Source organism: Hipposideros armiger, unplaced genomic scaffold, assembly GCF_001890085.2.
Source record: "Hipposideros armiger isolate ML-2016 unplaced genomic scaffold, ASM189008v1 scaffold_519, whole genome shotgun sequence".
NCBI classification, from domain to species: Eukaryota; Metazoa; Chordata; class Mammalia; order Chiroptera; family Hipposideridae; genus Hipposideros; species Hipposideros armiger.
In genome coordinates this window covers 1,039,612-1,052,360 of record NW_017731869.1, presented here as the reverse complement: position 1 = coordinate 1,052,360, position 12,749 = coordinate 1,039,612, and positions in this window count along the sequence as shown.

The following is a 12,749-nucleotide window of genomic DNA, read 5'->3' as shown; positions in this document are numbered from 1 at the left end:
GTCAGGATGCTGGGGGAAGGTTCTCATTTCACTTCCCTTAGCGTTTTATTCCTAACCCCCTGATGGGTAGACCTTCTGGGAGGTCTTCCCCGTGGTGTTCTACAGCGACAGGCTGAAAATTCATTTCCAGTACCTGGAATTTACAGAGCTTGCAGCAGGAAGTTTCTCCCGCTGGTCCCACGAGGCTCTGTCCCCGCCTCGCCACGTGCGCAGGCAGGCAGGGAGGTCCTCAAGCTCTGAACAAGGTCAAAGACGCCGCTGGAGCGTTGCCACTGCGGTTCAGCAGAAGAACAGCCCGATTTGCCTGTGTATTTTACCCCCTGTCAGAACACGATTTCTGTTAGGATCTCCTCAGACCTCAAAATATCAAGAGGGGATTGTGGAACCTTTGCCACTGAAGCACATGTCTTTGGTACCAAAGAGTGTTCAGTCTCATTTTTTCAGAGCTATAATGTGCTGAAGAGAACGCAGGTACATAAGGAGGTAATTGGCAAAAGCCAGCACTGGACAAAAGCAAAGCCTATTTGCTCCCTACGAACTACCCTGATGAAATTTTAGAAGTCTCTTGGGTCCCCGAATGACTGCTCTACACTTGGTAAAATCAGAATAGATTACCTGTAATAACACTTTTTTTGCCCCGGACCTAAAGAATAATTGCGACCCTCCTGTCAATATAAATTGTTATCCAGAACTAAAAAACGAAATTCCTGAGGTTTCCAAATTATTGATAACTTTGAAAGCAAGCATTTTGCTAGTGCTTCTTTGGTTGATTTTCACAATCGCATAATGATTGTGTGGAAAACTCCGAAGGGTAAAATTGAAGATTTCAAGTAGTTTATGACATTGGTTTAAAAAAAAGAAAGATACAAAAACAATTAGCCATGGGTCATGTCTTCTTGATCTAGCCCCAAGTTTGATCTATGATCATCATCATGAATTTTTTTCTTTAATAAAACCTTTATTAGAAATATAATTTACATACCACAAAATATCCCTATTTAAACTTTACAATTCAATGGTTTTTAGTATATTCACAGACTTGTTCAACCATCACCACAATTATATAACATTTTCATTACCAAACAAGAAACCCTGTACCCTTTAAGTCACTCCCCTTCTCACCCTTCCCCAGCCTTAGAACTAATCTATGTTCTGTCTCTCTAGATTTGTGTTTTCTAAACATTTCACATGAATGGAATCATACAATGTGTGCTCTTTTGTGTCTGGCTTTTTTACTTAGCATAATGTTTTCAAGTTCATGTTGTAGCGTACTTTTTATTGCTGAATAATATCCCATTGTATGGATATTTCATATTTTGATTATCCATTCATCAGTTTATGGGCATTTAGGTTGTTTCTTCTTTTGGCTGCTATGAATAATGCCGCTATAAACATCTGTATAAAAGTTTTTCTGTAGACATACGAGTATGTTTTCAATTCTCTTGTGTGAGAATTGAATTGAACCTAGCAGTGGGATTACTGGGGCAAATGTTGACTCTGTCTTTAACCATTGGAAGTACTGCCAGACTCTTTTCCAAAGTAGTGGCATCATTTTACATTCCCACCAGCAGTGCATCAGGGCTCCAATTTCTCCACATCCTAGTTATTATGTCTCTGATTACAGTGTATAGCCATTCTAGTGGGCGTGAAGTGATATCTCATGGTGGTTTTGATTTGCTTTTTGTGGGCCATTCTTCTATCTGCTTTGAAGAAATATTGACTCAGAGCTTTTGCCCATATTTTAGTTATTTGTCTTTTTATTGAGATGTTCTTTATTCTAGACACAAGTCTGTTATCAGATATATGATTTGTAAATATATTTCTCCCATTCTGTGAGTTGTCTTTTCAGTTTCTTGGTAGTGTTCTTAGCAGAACAAAAGTTTTTAATTGTGATGAAGTCCAATTTATTTGGGGTTTTTTTGTTGTTGCTTTTGCTTGTAATGTCTTATCTAAGAAACCACTGAAAAAAAATCTACCCTACTATAATAATCATGGTAAAAACAGGACGGAGCGGATGTTGAGTTAAACCATGAAGGTTTCAGCCTCAGCTTCTCTGAAGCAGAATTGGAGATACCTGGTTCACAACCTGAACAAATCCTGTGGCATTGTGTGCTGTGGGTCTATGTCAGATCTTAGAGAAATGAGCCAAGAAATAGGAGCAACGTGCCCTGGAGTTAAAAACAAAACAAAACACTTCTAGCTCAATTTTCTGTGCAACTTGGGAGGGCTGTAAAATGGGAAGGATAATCAAAGGAAATAAATTTTCATAAAGCCATGACCATAATGTTCCTCAATAAAATTCCGATAAAAGTCAGATAGAACTCACTTAACATTTGGCTTTGTAAACTGTGGGGATAGTCCACTTAATTATATTAGAAATGGCTTCTTTGGAGTAAGGCTACTTCAAATACTGGGATTTGTGGAGTGATGATGGTGACACCTTGACTAAGAATACCTGATTAATTTACCCTTTGGGGAATTACATTGCACCATTAGATACACTGTATGACATTTTCTTGGTTGAAATGCAGATACTACAACAGAAGCTTACAGTTTTAATAAAATAACACCTTATGAAAATTCTGTGCCAAACTCCTGTCAGAAGAAACAGAATCCAGAGGGCTCCAGGGTTAACCTCCCGACCTCCAGGCAAACCAATTCTTCTGCATTCATTCCAAGTTAAGAAATGATTACCCAAGAATGAGAAAACAGAAAAAAAATAATGGATTTAGCTAAAAAGAGGTCATTGTTGACCTTTAAGAGAACAGTTTCAGTGTAACTGTGGGGAAAGAAATCAGATTGCCAGGTATGTGTGGATAAGAGAATGGTCAGGAACCCCAGGGCATATGTCTCACATTCAAGAGGTTAGGCAGCCCGAGGGAGAAACGGCAGGTGGGAGAGGGGAGTGACTGTCCACAGAGACCTGTTGCCCATAAATGGGGAAGGAACCAAGAAAGTGGGAAAAAGAAAAAGGTCTGTGCAGAAGTGTAGTCTTCCGGGGTTACATCAGGTGGCGGGGGCTGGGGAGCTCGATGGATGGATTTAGTTTAGAAAGGAGAGAGGATAAAACTCCAAGGAGCTACCGTGTTTTCCCAAAAATAAGACCAAACCAGAAAACAAGCCCTAGCATGATTTTTCAGGATGTTCGTAATATAAGCCCTACCCCAAATATAAGCCCCAGTTAAGATTGTCGTCCAGACATGACTGTTTGAATAAATGTAGATTTTTGTACATGAATAATGAATAAATATAGATTGTTGGAGCAAAACTTAATATAAGACCCGGTCTTATTTTCAGGGAAACACGGTAGAATGGAAGATTGCTGTGAAGATACCTGGAAGTTGGAATTAGAATAATTGTAGGAGCTTGACACTTATTAGGAATACAGTGAAGGCGAGAATAAGGAAGTGAAGAGGGAGCTTGGGGAAAGGAAGTCGACTAGAGAGATTATGAATTTAATAGAAGTCAATAAGAAATCAGGGAAAGAGCAGAAGAGAGGAGGGGGGAAAATAGAGAAATCAGTGAAAGATACCAAGCAAACAGCAATACCCAATGACTAACAGTAGTGTAAGCCTTTATAAGAATAAAGAATTAAAGGCTGGCTGAAGCAGTTTATGTGACCCATGTGTGTGACCTCAAGAAGCTCCCTCCTGAATCATTTTCTGTTACTGCACTGCCATTTCCAGTGTTCTGGAGTTCTATGCCATGAGCTAAAGGCCATTCATGTAATCCAAAGCCAGGAGGACTTTTTGCTGGGAAGATTTTTAGCACAAAATCAACTATTCTCTGCTCCAAGCAAGATATCTAAACACTCTGCCAAGGCAAATGGTTAAAAGTTTGGGAGAGGAATATTTTGCAAAGCAAGATTAACCATGACCTCTTTGTATTATAAGCCTGAAGAAAGAAATGAAAGATGGAAGTAAAGATATGAGTCACTCTGCAACTTGCTAGCTGGCATTTATTCAGCAGCTTTCTTGCTACAAAGGCAGAGCTGAGTAGTTGTGACAGAGACTATATGGGTCACAATGTCTAAGATATTTACTATCTGGCTCTTTAGAGAAAAAAAATGTCCATCTTGTTATAGACAATTCCCCCTCTCTACTCCACTTGCCTCCCTATTGGTTTTCAGAGCTGTATTCTCACTTGGCTTTCTAGCTGCCACTCTGGGATTTGAGCAGCGATGAGACAGGATTGGTCTGGTGAGGACAAGACTAGGAGTGTGACTAACTAGCAGGGGTCTGACAGACACTAATAGTCAGGAAAGTAAAATGCCAAGTACCAGAAGAACTAATATTATACATAGCTGATGAGACTAGACAGGTCCTGGTGACCTGAAAGAAAGGAGGTCCCATTTTAAGGAATCAGCTGAGAAATAGTAAACATGAGGGATGAGTATTCTAGGCAAAGTCTAGAAGGTCAGAGTTTGCAGGGGGTGCATGAACAGCAGGATGAAAGCAAACCCACCGTCTATCTTAGAGGAAAGGTGACTGCCCCATATTATACTGCTCCCTGGAGTTGGATAGCCTTAGGTCCAAAATTACTAATGACATTCAGAATAAAATCAAGGACCCAAGGGGAACCCCATCTTCTCACAGATTTAACTCCTGTGACGAATGCTGAGGAAAAACCATGTATCTTTCTAGTACTATACGTCCCTTAATATTCAGTTCCACGTGCTATTAATTACAAGATATTGTTACTTTTATATCTCAGCAAAATAACCATGAGGCAGAAAGCCTGTCCTTCCTTCATGATGAGGCCGTATACCTAGTTCCATTATCAAAGTGAAAAGCTATCTTCTTTATAGCAAGAAAGCAGCCATAATTTTATTGGTGTGTCCAAAATAACTATTTATGGATGCTGAAATTTGAATTTCATGTGTCATGAAATATTCTACATTTGGTCTTTTTTCTTTAATTATTTCAAAATATAAAAACCAAGGTGACTGGTTAGCTCAGTTGGTTAGAGCATCGTGCTGATAACACCAAGGTTGCCAGTTCAATCCCTGCATGGGCCACTGTGAGCTGCGTCCTCCTTAAAAGAGTCAACTATGCCATTGTAGTATGAAACCAATGTGTAACCAATGACCATGGCTGTTCCCCAATAAAATTTTAAAAATTAAAAATAAATAAACAAATAAATAAATAAATGCCATTCTTAATTCATGGGCTGTAAAAAAAAAAAAAAAAGACAATGGGCCAGACTTGGCTCATGGGCATTATTTGCCGCTGCTCAGTCTATAAGACTAAATATCAAAAACTGAGGGGGACCAATGAAAATCATAATGGACACAGGTTCTTTAGTTTTGTTTTGTTTGTTTAATGAGAAGGCATGTGATACCCTTAATGAGCTCTACAAAATTATTGAAAGGGCCTTATCTCATGGGGTTTTAGATCTTATCAATTGCTCTAATTTCAGGAATATATATCTGCATGCCAGAAAAAGGACCGAGAAGTCCTACACCCCTGAAGGACTTTATTTTTCTTTCCAAATTAACCAGAAATGCAGGAGAAACTGGCAGATAATAACTCTCTTTCATTTAAATGGCTTCATCCAACTTATTGTTGGCTCAAGAAAGATAGTATTTCTGGGTATTCTACAGTAGTACCCAAAATATTAGGGAACTGTTCTTAGTCTGATTGTGCTTCATTGATTACTTGTTAGTTTAGAACTGACAACCTGAACTAAATTTTTAAACATGAATTTTAATTTGGAAAATGCCAAAATTTTCATTAACAAGGTTTTTTTTTAATTGGGGAACAGTGTGTTTTTTCCAGGACCCATCAGCTCCAAGTCAAGTAGTTGTTCAATCTAGTTGTGGAGGGCGCAGCTCCGTGGCCCATGTGGGGACTGAACCAGCAACCTTGTTGTTACGAACACTGCGTTCCAACCACCTAAGCTAACTGGCCGCCCCAATTAACAAGCTTTTTTAATGTATAATTTTTATGATCATAGTAATCATCTGGATAATGTTGAGCATGTCATAATCCATACATCCATTGTTATAATCATCACTGCATGCTAGGCTTTTAAAAAATAATGAACTCTTTGTTTTAGAATAATTTTATATTTATAGAAAAGTCTCAAAGATAATACAGAGACTTCCTATATAACTCTTGCCCAGTTTTCCCCAATGTTAACATTTTATGTTACCATAGTCCAGATACCAAAATAAGAAACCAACATTGGTGCATTAATATTAGCTAAACTCTAGACTTCTTTCAGATTTCACCTGTGCTATACTTTTGATAATAAAATCAGAGTAAATTATTACAACTGTGCTATCATTTTATAATAAAGCAGGCTTAAAAGTTTAGGTTAGATTAAAAGTAGTTTATAATCACAAGATATATCTTTGTAACTATTCTTTCCTGTTCCTTAGTTATTTTAGTGAATGCATAAGAAAGAAGCCCCATCAAGAGTACTTTACTATTAAAATATTCTGATTGGGATCCTTTAACTAGATGTTTGAGAGTATTCAGTATGCAATATGGAATGGAAAATAAAAAGGACAGCTGTTTTACTTTTTAAAGCCAATAAAGACAAAAACCAAAGCACTGTGACGTCCTAACATCAGCTGTTTTACTTCTGTAAGATCTGTATTTCTACAGTTTGTTCATATTTGGAAAATAAAAGAAAACTAAAAGGGAAACTATCTTGTTTTAAGCGAATTCCTTTTCTTAAACTTTTCTTTTCCATATGTTTATTTCCCAATAAATATATATGGCTTATTAATGCTCATCTTACACACCAATTAAAAAAAAAAAAGCCTTGCTACAGGAGTCAGCTTGCCTCCTTCCTTGTTCCCTATCTGATGCATCAGTGTGGTATATTGGTTCGTTTTCTCTCTAGTCTCAAGGTCCACTTCACCTCAGTTCAGGCTTAATTCTCAGAATGGGTACTGTCTCTTCAATAGTGAACTCCTAAAGAGAACATTCACCACCTATGATTAAAATGATACAGGGAGCTGAGCAAGCTTTTCTTTTTCATTGTTCCAAGTGTCAGATGCAATCCTTTCAAGCAAAACAGATTGATTTGCTCTATGAAGCATTAAGACCAGAAATCAATGTGTACTGTATGTATTTGACCTGTTAATGGGGTTTGTAATAGTCAATTTCAAATCATCTGTAGGGATGGGGACAGGACATTATCATGGATAAATGATATCCCAGAATTTTCTAATTGAGAAAGTGACGCTGGCAATCTGGATATGCCAAAGAGAAGCCATAAAATGCTTCCTTTAAGTGAAAAGGTATGTATGTATGAGGTGTGATCAAACAATATGGTGAATGTTTAAATAAAAAAAACTTATTACAGTAAAAGACACATTGCCATTAATCTCCCTAAAAATACTCTCCCTCACTTCAAACACACTTATCTCACCCATCGTTCTTGCTACTTTCTGAAGCAGTTCTGGAAGTCCTTTCATGAGTGTCTTTAGTTGCGCTGTTGTGGCTGCCTCGATATTCTGAATAAAAAAGTCATGCATTGAAACCTAACTCCCAATATGATGGTATTTCAAGGTGGGGCCTTTGGGAAGTGGGTAGATCCTGAGGGTAGAGACCTCATGAATGGGATTAATGCCCTTACAAAAGAGACCCCAAGGGGATTCCTCACACTTCTGTCATTTGAGGACACACATGAACCAGGAAGCAGACTCTCACCAAACACTGAATCTGGTAGCACCTTGATCTTGGGCTTCCTAGCCTCCAGAACTATGAGAAATAAGTTTCCATTTATAAGCCATCGAATCTCTGGTATTTTGTTATAGCAAGCTAAAGGGATTAAGACAAACTTGTGCAAAGGCCTTTAAGAAACTGAAATTTAACAGGAAACACTGTCTGTAGTAAAAGATAAATAATGGCACTGGTGCCCAGAAAAAAAAAAAGATTAAAGGAGGGTTCAAGGTAAAATCTCAAAAAACACTTGACATGACAGTATCATCAAAATTGTGGAAAACAAGTATCCTCACAGTTTATTAGTGGGAGTGCAAACTGGTCAGTGTACCAGTCAGATGGCCTGTTAAATGGGGAACTGAAGGAAGTTTACCAAAAGGATTATTTAGAGAGAAGTGCTCAGGGTTGGGGGAAACTACAAGGTTGGTGAAGCACCTCAGGACCAGCAGCTGCAGGAAGTGGTGGCCGCCAGGGCTAAAAGAAAAGTGAAGGAGCTTTTGCTAAAACGTGGAGGGAGTGGTTGCCTCCAGGGAAGAGCTGCCAACTGAATTCTGGTAGAGGAATGCAGCCACTGCCCAACAGAGGCCTGGGACTCCTTCCTCCTGTCCTGCCATCTAGTGTCTGTGTTTCTCACAAGGAACCTGATTGGAAATCAGTGGACAAAGACACTGGCTGATAGTTTTATAGAGGTCAGTTTCCTGGGGCAGAGTGACTATCTGGAAGGACAAACAGACAACCCAACACAGAGACAAGTTAACATTATCAATTTTAAATAAACACCCTTGGATCTAACAATTCCACTGCTAAGAATTCACCCTGCAAGGGCCAGCTGAGTGGCTCAGTTGGTTAAGAGCTCGCTCAAGAGTTTGAGCTCTGAGCATATGGGTTCGATTCCCGGCCCGAGCTGAGCAGCCGCTGAGCTGCCAACAGGTGGCAGGATGGCTCAGTTAAAAAAAAAAAAAAAAAAAAGAATTCACCCTGCAGAGAAACTCAAATGTACATAAAGTTGGAAAATATAGGAGTATTTTGTATTTATTGAGAGCTTACTATGTATGAGGCACCAATCAAGGCATTTCACACTTAATCCTCACAAGAACCCTATGAGTTTGGCACTATTATTATTGCCATCTTACACATAAGGAAAGAAAAGTTGGTAAAGCAAAGACATAGTCACAGAGTTGACAAGTGACAGGACAGGATTTAAACTCAGTCAGTCTGACTCCAGTTCTAAGGAAACCCATAGCTGCACTGTTTGTAAAAACAAAAGACTGAATATAAAACTAAATGACCCTGGGCCGGCCGAGTGGTGCAATGGTTAAGAGCTGGCTTGGGACGCCAGAGGGCCCCGGTTCGGATCCCACATATGAGGGCCAGTGGCACTGCCCTCCACAGCTAAGATGCTGAACAACAGCTCAACCTGGAGTTGGGCTGCCGTGAGTCTCCGGCAACGGCGTAGGCTGCAGCCCCTGTGGCAGTGGGTTGCCATGGGCTACCGTATGTAGTGAGCGGCCAGCAGCCGCAGTGAGTGGCCGTCCAGAAGCCAGACCGACTGATCTGCCTCGCCCGGGAAGAGCGCAATGATGGTGCCAACTTGGGCCAGTGAAGCAACGTCCTCCACAACTAGACTGAAGAACAGAATGACGGCAACTTGTCTGTTCCCCTTCCCCCAATTCCCCAGCACTGTTCCCATCCCCCTAATTCCCTAATAAAAAAAAAAAATCTTAAAAAAACAAAACAAAACAAAACAAAACAAAAAACTAAATGACCCTGATTTGGGGACAGAGTAAATAAATTCGGGGACAGAGTAAATAAATTCTGGTACATCCACACAATGGAATATCGTATTTCCCATGTATAAGGCGCACTCTTTTTCGAAAAATTTGGGGTCTAAAAGCTGGGTGCGTCTTATACAGTGGTTGTAGATTTTTTTACTTGCATTTCCCGCTTTTTCGCGCTTGTTTTCTTTGCGCTCATTGTTTTGCACTTGTTACCGGTATATTAGGTTACGTTTTGCCACGTTCTGCCCAGAAATGGCTCAGAAAAGATTTTCGTACAGTGCTGAATTCAAGTTAAAACTGATCCAGTTTGCAAAAGTGAATGAAAATTGTGCTGCTGAACGTTAAGTTTGGTCCTCCTCCAACTGAGAAAACAATCCGAGACTGGCTATGGTTGGGAGTTTTGACAGTGATGAGGAGTTGTATGAATTTTATGATGAATAAAACTTTAGTTCAATAACTTTATGTAATATATTTTTTTTTCAAATTTCGGGCCCCCAAATTAAGGTGCGTCTTATACACGGGAGCATCTTATACATGGGGAAATACGGTACAATACAGCTTAAAAAAGAATGGAGTTGGGCCAGTTGAGTGCCGCGTTGGTTAAGAGTTGGCTTGGGAGCACCAGCTCTGAGCAGCAGGGCCCTGATTTGGATCCCACATTAGGGCCAGTGACACTGTGCCCTCTACAGCTAAGATGGTAAACAACAGCAGGACCTGGAGCTGGGCTGCCATGAGTCGCAGGCAACGGTGTGGGCTGCAGTGAAGCTGCAGTGGGTTAATGTAAGCTTCTGTGAGCAGCCGGCAGCCAGTGTGAGCTGCCGCTGCCAAGAGCTGCTGTCCGGTAACCGGCGACCGATCTGCCTCACCTGTGAAGAGCACAACGATAATACCAACATGGGCCAGTGAAGCAACATCCTCCACAACTAGACTGAAGAACAAAAGGATGGCAACTTGTCTGTTCCCCTTCCCCAATTCCCCAATGCTGTTCTCCTCCCCCAATTCCCCAATAAAATCTTTAAAAGAAAAAAAGAATGAAGTAGATCTACTTGTTCTGATATGCAAAGGTCTCTAAGATACATGCTGGAGGAGAAAGCAAAGGCACAAAACATTGTGTGTTCTATGCACCCATCTGTACACGGAAACGAAAGGTACACAAGAAAACAAACAGTGGTTATCTCTGGGTGAAGAACTGGCAGGGAGAATTTTTTTTTTTTTTAAGATTTTATTAGGGAATTGGGGAATGGGAACAGCCAAGTTGTTGTCCTTCAATCTTAGTTGTGGAGGGCGCAGCTAGCTCAGCTCTAAGTCCAGTCAGCACCCGGTCGCCCATTGGCAGCTCCTGTCTGCTCAGCTCAAGGTGCGGGTGGGTGTAGCCCACCAACCCATGTGGGAATCTAACTGGAAACCTTGTTGCTAAGAGCGCAGGCTCTAACCACTGAGCCATCCAGCTGCCCGTCTGCAGCTCAGGGCAGCTCAGCTCAAGGTGCCGTGTTCAATCTTAGTTGCCAGTGGGCATAGCCCAGCATCCCATGCAGGAGTTGAACTGGCAACCTTGTTGTTAGGAGCACGTGCTCTCACCAACTGAGCCATCCTGCCACCTGTTGGCACCTTAGCAGCACCTCAGCTCAGGCGCAGCTCACTGGCCCATGTGGAATTAAACTTGCAACCCTATTACTTAGAACTCACGCTCTTAACCAACTGAGCCACTTGGCTGGCCCCCAGGGAGAATTTTTCAGTGTATACCCTTTAGTCTTGTTTTAATATTATAATATATGTATTATTTTTCACATAAACTGCAAACATATGTGAGGTACTCACAACAGAACAATAACAGCTAATATTTATAGAGCACTATTCTAAATGTTTTACATGTATTATTTCTGAATATTCAAAAGAACCCTATTAAGTGTCTATTATCCTTACCTTCATTCTTTTAAATTTTAGGAATGAGGACACAAAAAGATGGAGTAATTTGTCCAAGGTCACCCAGTGCAGCAGAGCTAGTATTTGAACAGTCTAGCTCCAGAGCCAGTGCTCAGAACTCCTTCTCAATAAACGATTATTGTTGTTACTGATAATTTGGCCAAAAGCAGTATGAGCTTTTTCAACAGTTACATTATAGAGTTGTAGACTTGGTTCATTTTAATGCATAATCAATCAAAATTTCTAAGTTTTTTTTGTTTGGTTTTATTTTATGAGTTGTTACTAATCCTGGTCTCCTCCTTTCTGTATTTGTACATTTTTTAAAAAAATTAAAAACATCTCTTTACATTTATTTTAATTAAAATGTGAACCTGTTGGTTTGGGATTGAGATGCCAGCCTGGGGAGATAATTGTGATAATTGTTAGCCACTGTGTTAACTATTCCTTCTAGTTTTGGATAATCTTTAAACTTAATAAGCATGCCTTCTATGCCAACATGTAAATTACCGATGAAGTTGCCAAACAGGACAAGTCGTGAGATGCTACCCAGCAAGTTGACTCTGATAAACTAATTCATCAACACTGTTCAGGTGGACCAAACTGCTGATTCACCTGTCACCGTTTCTTCATCTTGTCCCTAAGGACAACATGATAGGTTTTGCTCATCACGTTGCTGTAATTATTTCAGTTTTATTCCCGACTTACCACCATAACTGTACCCTCACCCCCACCCCTTTTTTTAAGAGAGACTGGATTGAAAGGACTTGGTACAGAAAACATAATAGGGTTTCTATTATCATCTCATTCTTACATAATCTTTGTAAGTTATTTGTATTGTATAGTGATGTTTGTTTATAGTTTTACCAACAATTTAAATTTCAAATTACTAGCTCCTATTTTGGAAATTAAACTTTCTTCTCTTTTTGTTTTTTACCAAAATTTAATGTGTTTTTCCCGCAGTTTTTTGGTTTCTCCTTATGGGTCTTACAATTTCTCAAAGAGTAACCATGACTCAGAGCACATGCACCAATTCCTACAGTATCCTAGGGATATATTTTGGCTACTTCTAGACACTTAAAGTCCTTTAAAACATTTGCATTATTATCTGGGGCTTTATTGGGTTTAATTTTTTTCCTTTGGTAAAACTTTGCAGATTCTCCTGGCTCATTGTTATCTCTTAGCATTTATGCTAACTCCATCAAAGCAGCAGAGAATACAGCTTTTCCTATTTCTTTTTCAATTCAAATGTACCTTTTTTTTTTTTAAAGATTTTATTGGGGAATTGGGGGAGGGGAACAGAGAAGTTGCTGTCCTTTTGTTCTTCAGTCTAGTTGTGGAGGATGTTGCTTCACTGGCCCATGTTGGTATTATT